This window comes from Triticum aestivum, chromosome 7A (assembly GCF_018294505.1).
Source record: "Triticum aestivum cultivar Chinese Spring chromosome 7A, IWGSC CS RefSeq v2.1, whole genome shotgun sequence".
NCBI classification, from domain to species: domain Eukaryota; kingdom Viridiplantae; phylum Streptophyta; class Magnoliopsida; order Poales; family Poaceae; genus Triticum; species Triticum aestivum.
In genome coordinates, this window is record NC_057812.1 from 289323963 (window position 1) to 289335885 (window position 11923).

The following is an 11923-nucleotide window of genomic DNA, read 5'->3' on the forward strand; positions in this document are numbered from 1 at the left end:
GGATCACTTATGCGGTGCCTGCGAAGCTGGAAAGATGACGAGGGCCAAGCATCCCTCAAAGAAAATCATGACAATGAATCAACCTTTCGAACTGCTACACATGGACCTCTTCGTTCCCACTCACTACTCAACTCTTACTACTACTTCTTGTCTTTATGGCTTCGTCATTGTTGATGATTATTCAAGATATACATGGGTGCATATAATCCTATACAAGACTGAAGTGCAGGATGTCCTCAGACGCTTCGCCAATCGAGCCATGAACAACTATGGCGTCAAGATCAAGCACATCCGAAGTGATAATGGCACTGAATTCAAGAACACCGGCCTCGACACTCATCTTGATACTTTGGGCATCACTCATGAGTTCTCAGCTCCGTACACGCCACAGCAGAATGGCATCATGGAACGCAAGAACAGAACACTCATTGAGCTGGCTCGGACGATGCTCGATGAATACAAGACTCCAAGAAAGTTCTGGCCTGAAGCCATTGATACTGCATGCCATATCATCAACCGTGTTTATCTTCACAAGCTTCTGAACAAAACATCCTATGAGCTCCTCACTGGTAAGAAGCCAAATGTCAGTTACTTCAGAGTATTTGGTGCCAGGTGCTGAATCAAGGATCCACATCACACTTCAAAATTTGCACCGAAAGCACATGAAGGTTTTATGCTTGGATACGGAAAGGATTCACACTCCTACAGAGTATTCAACCTCTTTCACTATAAAGTGGTTGAAACTGTGGATGTGCGGTTCGATGAGACTAACGGCTCGCAAAGAGAGCACCTGCCAAATGTGCTAGATGAAGATCCATCCAGTGAATCCATCAAACTTATGGGAACTTGAAAGTGCGTTATATCGACTAGAGGGGGTGTGAATAGGCGATTTTTATGAAAGTCTTTAAAACGTGGAAGTTTCAAAGACAAATGATAGAAATAAACCTATTACCATGCAGCGGAAGGTAGACTACACTAGGCAAACCATAGTCAAGTATTCAATGAAGTGAAAGCACAATGACTAATAGCAGCTAGGTAGTAAGGATCAGGTAGGAAGATATTATGAAGCCGATCAGAACAAGCAGTCACTCAATGAAGACAGAAGATAGTGCAATCATACAATGACTTCACAAGGACCAACAGTAAGTAAAGGGAAGGGAAGGATGAAACCAGTGAATCGTTGAAGATAATGATTTGTTGGACCAGTTCCAGTTGCTGTGACAACTGTACGTCTGGTTAGGGCGGCTAGGTATTTAAACCTGAGGACACACAGTCCCGGACACCCAGTCCTGAACACGCAGCTCAGGACACCCAGTCCTCACCGTATTCCCCTTGAGCTAAGGTCACACAGACCTCGCCCAATCACTCTGGTAAGTCTTCAAGGTAGACTCCCAAACCTTCACAGACTTCGTTCACCGGCGATCCACAATGTCTCTTGGATGCTCAGAACGCGACGCCTAACCAGCTGGAGGATTCACAGTCCTCAAGTGTAATAAGTCTTCAGATCACACAAACAAGAAGACTTAAGTGATGCCTAACACTCTTTGGCTCTGGGTGGTTAGGGCTTTATTCTCGCAAGGAATTCTCTCTCAAAGGCTTCGAGGTGGGTTGCTCTCAAACGACAAAAGCCGTACTCTAACTCTGAGCAGCCAACCGTTTATGGTTGTAGGGGGTGGGCTATTTATAGCCACTAGGCAACCCGACCTGATTTGTCCGAAATGATCCTGGGTCACTGAGGAACTGACACGTGTTCCAACGGTCAGATTTCAAACACGCACGACAACTTTACTTGGGCTACAAGCAAAGCTGACTTGTCCGGCTCTGGACAAGATTCGCTCTCATAGTCTTCACTCGAAGACATAGGTTTTGGTTAAGCATCACTTCAGTCATTCTGACTGGTTCTCTTGGACCCCACTTAACAGTATGGTGGTTCCTATGACTCAATAAAGGAGAAAAGGAACTACGAAAGGTCTGAGTCTTCGAGCTCCATAGGATTCATGCGATGTCTTCTCTTGTCATAGTCTTTAATGAGAATATCTTCAGATACCACCTTTGACATCAATGTCTTCATACATTTTTAGGGGTCATCTCTGGTAGGAAAACTGAATCAATGAGGGACTTCTACCTGTGTTATCCTGCAATTCTCACAAACACATTAGTCTCTCAACTAGGTTTGTCGTCAATACTCCAAAACCAACTAGGGGTGGCACTAGATGCACTTACAATCTCCCCCTTTTTGGTGATTGATGACAAACTAGTTGAAGTTTTCAACGGGGAATATAATATGTGAAATTGTAAAGGATAAGGAATTGTCTTCATAAGTTGCAAGGGCTCCCCCTGAAGATGTGCATATAAGTAATTTGCTTTTGGAATGCAAATGCACATGGCAGGTTGTACTTGTGGAGATCCTCTTCAACTTATGATGACAATTCATTATGCATGAGAAGGTATGTGAAGATAATGACATGCATAATGGAAAATGGACGTCTGCAAAATGATCTAAGTGCGGAATTTATCTTCGCACATGTGGAATTTATCGTCGCATCACGAAGTAGCAAATAAGTAGCAGACGACCATCGAGTTTTGGTGTTACAACTCAAAGAACCAAATGTATCAAAACGAGAGTTGTAAACACGAGGCAAAATATAAAGCAACCGCCCATGTGAACCCGCTTGAAGACTATCAAACTCATATGCTTCTCCCCCTTTTGTCAGTAAGGACAAAAAAGGTTTGAAGACATAGAGCGTCTACTCGTTCCCATGAAGAGTAGGTGAAGCAGCAGGGTCATCGGTGGTGTTCGATGGTGCAGAAGAACTTGGAGCAGTGTCGAAGCGTGCTGAAGGAGGTGGCGGTGAAGTAGCATCGTCTTTGTCCTCGATCACTCTGGCATTTACAGTTGCAGCAGAGGAAGAGAACTCAGATTCTTCAAGAGATGGAGTTCGTCGCAGCACTGCCCTTCGAGGAGGTGTGTAGTCAAACTTGAAGCGTTCAGAGAAGCCATCCTCTTGAAGATCATCTTCAGAGCACATAAGCGTCAGCCCTTTCCATGTGCGTCGAGAGGTTTCATGGGCAACAAAGGCATTCTTGGTGGCAAAATTGCGAATGCGGTTGACATCCACCAAGAGGCTTTGCATTTGGTGCTTCAGCCAGTCATGATGCCTATCCCGTTTCTGATGAAGAGCCACAAGAAGCTCTCGGTCGTTGAGAACACGAGATCGCTTCTTGGGTCGTTGCCCAATAGTGCTTTCAGTGGCTTCAGTAAGGGCACGATGAGGTGCACGTGTAGTTCCAGCCAGAGGATAAACACGGGTGACTGCTTCAACTCCTTCAATGTTCTGAGAGAAACTTTGATGCTTCGCATTCTGAAGACTAAGAGGCTCCTTGGAAGGCTCGGGATAAATGGCTTCAACGGACATATCCACATCAGGCAGAAAGATCCGATGATTGCGAGCAGATGGCTGATATGAGATAGCGGAGTGGAGTTTAATCAGCCGCATTATCCATGGAGCATAGAACTTCAAGCCAAAAAGATCAGAGCCTGATGCAGCAAGTTGGCGGATGAAGAAGTCATGTGCATTGAAGCATTTGCCATGAAGAATATAGAAGACCAAAGTCTTCATTGCACCTTCTAGCTTGACATGTGGAGAATGTCCTTTGATGGGCCAGAGAGTTCGCCTTATGATGTGATAAATAGTCCTTGGCAGATACTCAAGGTCTTCAACAAGGAACTCCTTAGGATATGCAGCATCTTGTGGCAATGGCTTCATCATACTGAGCATCTGACTCATGTTTGGTTCTGGCTTTTGAAAGATGCCCTCCATAGCTTCACTATGGAGCTGACAGCTAGGTTCGTAGAGATCGTCAGGAGTGGGCAGACCAGTGAGCTCAATGATATCAAAGGCTTTGGCTTCGTGATAAACATTTCCTGTCATCCACTCCAGGACCCAAGTCTGCGGATCTCTGTTGTACCCACGGATGTGAAGTGTGGTATAGAATTGGAGCAGCAACTCTTCATTCCAGTGCTCTTGGTCGGTGACAAACGGCAACAATCCAACCTCTTTAAAGCAATCCGGAGCTTCTTCCACATAGGGCAGACCAGCTATTGCTTCGATGTCAAGACGCTTATGTGGGAAGATGCGACCTTGATTGTACAGAATGCAAGAGTAATAGCTTCGCTGCGGATAGCTCCAGAACCGATCAGAAGATATTCTTTCCCTTGAGTAGGGGTTCTTGGAGCTATTGAAGAAAGTGTTGTTTGCTTTGAGCCATTGACATTAAAGGATCCAGGTGCTGATGCAGGACCTGGAAACCTGGGCAACCTTGGAATTGGCTTCTGTACCCGAGGCCTGTGCTCAACATGATAGTCAAACTAAGGACCAGCAGCAGGCGCAGGAACAGAAGCAGTAGCATCATTGGCTTCGCTGTCTTCTGGTGCTTGGGTTGGTGTAGGCTCCACATTGGCTTCAGCCATGACAGCGTCAGTGGCTTCGATGGCAGCCTCAAGATTCTCAACCTCCACTTGATGAGCTGGAGGGTCGGTCACAGTCACGTTCTCCTCGAGAACAGCTTCTGGGTGATATGGGGGTGTAGCGACTCTTGGGGTTTCTTCTTCACTGGCTGATGCAGCCGGAATGTCTTCAGCAGCTTTAGCTTCAGACTCGGAGACTAGAGGCCTTGGTCCTTTATGAAGCCTGCGTAACGCTGGCGACGCCTGTGGAGTTGGAGTTGGCTGGGCCTCAAAGTCATCTTCCTCTTGTGCTTGTGGGTGATCAGCCCATGATGCATCCTGAGCAATTGGCGTCAGAGGACGACCAATGCTCATGAGTTCGCTGTGCGTTAGCACATGCGATGATACCTGTTGGTGTTCGATCTGAGGAAGAACTGAATCATCTTGAACATGGTCATGGTGACCAATGTCTTCAGCAGCGGTGGGATCAGCTGCTGGAAAGTCTTCAGCTTCATGAGCCTCTGTGAAAGCAGGCTCATGGACAGTCAGTTGGCGGTCTTGATGTTCAGTGGCTGGCCGAACCATGGAGATGGGTTCAACAATTAAGGGCTCTGTGGGAGCAGCCCGTTCCTTCTTGGTCTTCGGCTTCTTCTTGGAGGGAGCAGTAGCAGAGGCTTCATGATGTTTCCTCTTTCTGGCTTCAGCCTCAGCAGTCCTCGTCTTCTTCAGTTCTGAAGCGGTTGACCTGGCCTTTGGCTTCGAGCCAGTCATGCTAGTTGGGAAGACAATGGGATCTTCCTGCCTTGGTGCGTTGGGTTCGGCCATAGCAGGCTTCTTCTTCTTCTACTACTTTGCAGCCATCCTGGGGTCAATGCCAGGACGCCCAAGGGCCTTGCGCTTCTCAGCCTCATTGTAGGCTTGCACACACTTGTCAGCCAGGCTCTTCATGCGCTCACGAGAACCTTGAGCTTCTTCACGCTTCTTGAGAAAGGCTTCTTTAAGCTCGTGCAGCATGATCTTGAAGTTCTTGACCTCTTGCACGCTAAGCTTGGCCATATGCTTCTTGAACTGAGCATTTTCAAAGTCAATCTTGTGCTTCAGTTCGGCGATGCGCTGAGCTAGAGCTAGCTCTGAAGCATGGCGCCATGGAAGGCGACACTGAGACCAATGGGAAGTTGCAGGTCTTCAAAGCTGAGGTTGGGCGTTTCAAACCACTCATCGATGAAGTCGTGGATGATTGCCACGTCAAAGAGAGGCAAATTGTTGAAGATTTCTGCTTCTTCTTTGCTCTTGATCAGTTGCTCAAGAGCGTCATCTGCAAGACCTTCATCACTGGACAGGTCGATGGCATCGTTGCACAGAATAGCAGCAGCTGTCAGTTCTTGGCCGGTGTGTGGCAGAGGCATCTTGACTTTCTGGGGCTTGGAGATGCGTGACAGATCTTCAGACTGCACACTGTCTTCAGGAGGTGCAGTAGCCAGTGGCTTCGCCCGTGAGATTTTTGGTGGAGCAGCTGATCTTGACGCCTTAGCCTTCTTTGGCTTCTACGGCTTTGGAGTAGGAGCTGGGGCTTCATCAGTGTCAGCATCATCATCAGAATGATCCACTTTGGCACCTTGAACTGAGATGTGAGTGATGAGGCCATCAAGGTTGTAGAAAGGACCGATGACATTGGGTTCTGCATCGCGTGTGCCGTCAGCCCGGGGAGCAGAAGGACCAGGGTTGAAGTCTAGTCCCAATGACTTCTTGTTTTCCTTGGCCGATGCCTTTGCGTGCTGGAAGTTGCGCTTGAAGAGATTATCGACACGACACCATAGCAATGATGATGGCTCGGCATCTTCAGGCTGAGGTCCACGGACCATACACGGATAGAAACCCTAAGCAATAGCTTCAGCTCTGTTCTTGGGTGGAAGGCCTCGGAAGAGAATATCACCCCAAGGACTTTTGATAGCACTCTTCTCAGCATATTCCTTGGTCACGAATCTGTATTTGTACCACTGTTCTGCCCAATATCTTCGAATCCACTGGATTCGGGTCTTGCGCTGATTATAATCCTCTTCAGGATCTGTCTTGTAAAGTTCTGAGAGGTCATCAGGCAAATCTCTTGATGTTCCCCCATGATGTTGTCTGCCTCCCTTCCTTGCAGATTACTCTAAAGCCATGAACTTTAAACTAAATGGCTTCAACACGTTCAAAGGCTTCAGAGGCTTTCGCTTGCTGGATAAATAGGAACTGGCTTCGAGAGAATTTATATGATGCTGTAAGAATTCTGCAAATGAATGCAGACTATGAGAACCAAGGGATTCTCCCACGGACATGTACCTGTGACAACATTAAGGTGCGAGGGAAGGGGAAGAGGTCATATGCATTCTCAGAAGATTTTGAAGATAAATCAGTTTAGAAGACATTGACCTCATCGTGCGAAGACATTCACTCATAGATAAGGAGTTGGTTCCAGATTTGTACGAATCCAGAGATCAGTACAAGTGAGGAATCTAACTGCTTTGTGAAGCATAAGTGAACATACTAGGCATAATATGAGATGCAGTATGAAGTGGATCCAACATGTGTGAACAGAAACTACTTGTGGTAGAAAGTGACAAATCTATAGGATCAAAGGGGCCGTAAAAAGGAAGTTTTATTTACCACACGAAGAACTGCTAGACGGAGTGGAAGAGGAGGCCGAGCAGTCCGATCGTCCGTGCCCTAACTTGGCGACGGAGGACACCTACGGCGACGGCGGAGAAGATGATGTCCGCGGTCGGCGTGAAGACGACGTCGGAGAGGTTGCGGCAGCTAAGTGCTTCGTCGCCGTCGTCGTCGAGGGCTAGCGGTGGCGCTAGGGTTCATGCGAGAGTGGAAGAAGAGATAATGACTGTGGTGAGGCGTGTATTCATAGGCAATCTTTGAGATACTTCTCTTGAGATATGAAGATGTCGTTGCGTTGCTGTCGTATTTGAAGACCGAGGAAGAACTTTAGCTCTCCCATCATGGACATCTGATATTGCTCTTGCATCATATATCAAAAATCTTCACTGTACTTCTAATTGGTGCAGCCGAAGATAATGTCATCCACATATATTTGGCACACAAACAGTTCACCATCATATGTCTTCATGAAGAGAGTGGGGTCAAGGGAACCAGATATGAAGCCTTTGCTTTTCAGGAAGTATTTGAGTGTGTCATACCAAGCCCGAGGGGCTTGTTTGAGGCCATACAGTGCCTTGTTGAGCTTGTATACCATGTCAGGATGTTTTGGATCTTCAAAGCCAGGCGATTGTGCAACATACACTTCTTCTTCAATCTTGCCATTGAGAAAAGCGCTCTTCACATCCATTTGATATAGAATTATGTTATGATGATTTGCATAGGCCAGCAGTATGCGCATGGCTTCAAGTCGAGCCACAGAAGCAAATGTTTCATCGAAGTCAATCCCTTCCACTTGAGTATATCCTTGAGCAACGAGACGAGCTTTGTTTCTGACAACTTGACCATGCTCATCTTGCTTGTTGCGGTATATCCATTTGGTTCCTATTATATTGTGCTTCCAAGGATCAGGACGCCTAACAAGTTCCCATACATTATTCAGCTCAAACTTTTGAAGCTCTTCTTGCATAGCTTGAATCCATTCAGGTTCCATGAAGGCTTCTTCAACTTTCTTGGGTTCTGTTATTGAGACGAATGCGAAGTACCCACAGAAATTTGCTAGCTGTGTTGCCCTTGAACGAGTGAGCGGACCGGGTGCATTGATGCTATCAATTATTCTCTCGATCTGCACTTCATTGGCAACACGAGGATGTACAGGGCGAAGATTTTGCTCTTGTTGATCATTGTCATTGTTAGAGGGATTGTCTTCAGGCTGAGCATTGTCTTCAGGTTGATCAGGTGCGGAGATGATAAGTTCCTCTTCAGGTTGAGCTTCAGAGGGTATGATTTCTCTAGTTCCCATTAGTTTGATTGATTCACTGGATGGAACTTCATCTAGCACATCTGGCAGGTGCTCTCTTTGTGAACCGTTAGTCTCATCGAACCGCACATCCACTGTTTCAACCACTTTCTAATGAAAGAGATTGAAGACTCTGTAGAAGTGCGAATCCTTTCCATATCCAAGCATAAAGCCGTCATGTGCTTTTGGTGCAAATTTTGAAGTGTGATGTGGGTCCTTGATCCAGCACCTGGCGCCAAATACTCTGAAGTAACTGACATTTGGCTTCTTGCCAGTGAGGAGGTCATAAGATGTCTTGTTCAAAAGCTTGTGAAGATAAACACGATTGATTGTATGGCATGCAGTATCAATGGCTTCAAGCCAGAATTTTCTTGGAGTCTTGTATTCATCAAGCATCGTTCGGGCCATCTCAATGAGTGTTCTGTTCTTGCGTTCGACGATGCCATTCTGCTGTGGCGTGCACGGGGCTGAGAATTCATGTGTGATGCCCAAAGAATCAAGATATGTATCAAGGCCAGTGTTCTTGAATTCAGTGCCATTGTCACTTCTGATGTGCTTTATCTTGGCGCCATAGTTGTTCATTGCTCGATTTGCGAAGCGTCTGAAGACATCCTGCACTTCAGTCTTGTAGAGGATTATGTGCACCCAAGTATATCTAGAATAATCATCAACAATGACAAAGCCATAGAGACAAGCAGTAGTAGTAAGAGTTGAGTAATGAGTGGGACCAAAAAGATCCATGTGGAGCAGTTCGAAGGGTCGAGTTGTTGTCATGATTGTCTTTGAGGGATGTTTGGCCCTCGTCATCTTTCCTGCTTCACAGGCACCGCATAAGTGATCTTTCTTGAACTTGACGCCCTCGATGCCTATGACATGCTTCTTCTTTGCAAGGGTGTGGAGGTTCCTCATGCTAGTATGCCCTAGCCTCCGATGCCAGAGCCAGCATTCTGAAGCTTTTGCTAGAAGACATACGGCAAGCTGTGGTCCTGCTGAGAAATCTACCACGTACAAATCATCCTTCCTATACCCTTCAAACACTAGAGACTTGTCAGATTCCATTAGAACAAGGCAACGATATTTTCCAAACATTACAATCATATTTAAATCGCAAAGCATTGAGACAGACATTAAGTTGAAGCCAAGGGATTCAACAAGCATGACTTTATCCATGTGTTGATCCTTTGAGATTGCAACTCTACCTAGACCCAATACCTTACTTTTACCAGTGTCAGCAAATGTGATGTGACTCTTGTCGGATGGACGTAAGGTTGAGTCCATAAGAAGGCTTCTTTTGCCAGTCATGTGATTGGTACACCCACTATCAATAATCCATTCTGAAGCAGCTGGTGTCGTACCCTACAGTGCAGTTAGGGGGATAGGCTTCACGAAGAGAATTGTGAAGCAAAAACATTTGACGAACCATTGGGTTATGAAAGCTTAGATCGAGATTAGGACTGATAGGGAGAGTAGCAAGCGATTCAGGAATGAAGTACATAATAAGACCATTCGGGCATTTGATCTTGCGCCCTACAAGATGTTTAAGGTCCCCAGCAATAGCGTCAGATGATTTTGTTTTTCTGCTGGAGACCTTTCCCTGCAAAAGAGAGTTAAGCTTTCTTAGCCACCCACATCTTCAAGGGTGGCTTAGAAGCAATAAGTCTAAGTGCAGCATCTGAGAACTTTGGCTTTGGAGCCCTAGCAAAAAGTCTTGCCGGTGGACAATAGTATTCGTAAGAATAAGCAGAATAGTTCTTGGTCTTATGAACATGGCGGTTTGATGAACCGCGCTCATATTCATAGGCCTGAGTACGGCTTCCCTGCAAAACATTTGCGTTAGTTTGACTCCGGTGAGTCCTTTATCTGTATGAAGCCTTTGGACCGTATGAAGCCTGTGGTCTAGGGTTTGTCTTCTTCACTTGTGGTGTCATGATGACATTCACAGGAAGATTCTCCAAACACCTTTTCGGCACCCAGATCTTCTTCATGGGCGGTCCATTCCTGCAGTTAGTACCAATATACCTGGCAAACACTTCACCATTCTGATTCTTAAACAGTTTATAGTTTGCATCAAAGGATTCATCAATAACAATGGGGTTAGCACAAGTGAAACCGGATAGAGTGGATGGATCTGCTGAAGGTTCCTTTGCAGCAACCCATGTGGTTTTGGGGTACTGCTCAGGTTTCCAGTAAGAGCCATCAGCATTCATTTTCCTTTCAAACCCAACACCCTCTTTCCTAGGGTTTCGGTTCAGGATCTGCCTTTTGAGGACATCACATAGTGTCTGATGCCCTTTGAGACTTTTGTACATCCCTGTTTCAAGCAATGTCTTCAACCTAGCATTCTCATCAGCAATAGCAGTGGTATCCTCAGCAGAGGGGTTAGTTCCCACATCAATAGTTGAAGATATTGCAACAGTAGCAGCAGTAGAACATTCAGCAACAGAAGTAGCATTATCACGCTCAATGCATTTAAGACATGGTGGTTCAAATCCTTCCTGAGCTGAACTGATCTGTTCGGCGCGAAACGACTCGTTTTCTTTTTGAAGATCTTCATGAGCCGCTCTCTATTTCTCAAGATCTTGTTTCCTTTGAAGATAATCATAGGAAAGCCTTTCATGAGCTGTTGAGAGTGTTTCATGACGACTTTCAAGTTCCTCATACTTAACATGAAGATTTTTTATGTCTTCAATTAAGGACTGAGATCGAGTCATTTCAGCGTCTAACAGATCATCGCTTTTGTCTAACAGTTTTTGAATGTGTTCCATGCTTTTCTGTTGTTCAGTTGCAATTTTAGCGAGTGTTTTGTAGCTGGGTTTGGAACCACAATCAGAGTCATCGTCACTAGATGTTTGATAGTGAGTAGTGCGTGTGTTTACCTTGGCACCGCGTAACATGAAGCAGTAGGTAGGAGCGGAGTAGTCCTTGTCATTTGCATCGGTGTCGGTGATGGAGTCATTGTCTTCAGTGTTGAAGATGGACTTGGCAACTGTAACACCCCGGATGTAACTTTCCCTATTTGTACTCCAACTCTTGTCGTTTCCGGCGTTAAGTTATTTTATTTCCTCGGGTTCGGGTTTTTGTCTCCGTGTGTTGTTGTCTTTTTCATGCATCTCATATCATGTCATCATGTGCATTGCATTTGCATACATGTTCGTCTCATACATTCGAGCATTTTCCCCGTTGTTCGTTTTGCATTCCGGCGCTTCGTTCTCCTCCGGTGGTCATTTCTAGCTTTCTTTCGTCTGTGGGGATTAAACATTTCCGGATTGGACCGAGACTTGCCAAGCGGCCTAGGTTTACTACCGGTAGACCGCCTGTCAAGTTTCGTACCATTTGGACTTCGTTTGATACTCCAACGGTTAACCGAGGGACCGAGAAGGCCTCGTGTGTGTTGCAGCCCAACACCCCTCCAATTTGGCCCAAAACCCACCAAACTCTGCTCCATGCCCTAGAGCGTTTGATCACGATCGCGTGGCTGAAAACCGCACCTCATTTGGACTCTCCTAGTTCCCTCTATGCCTATTTATAGC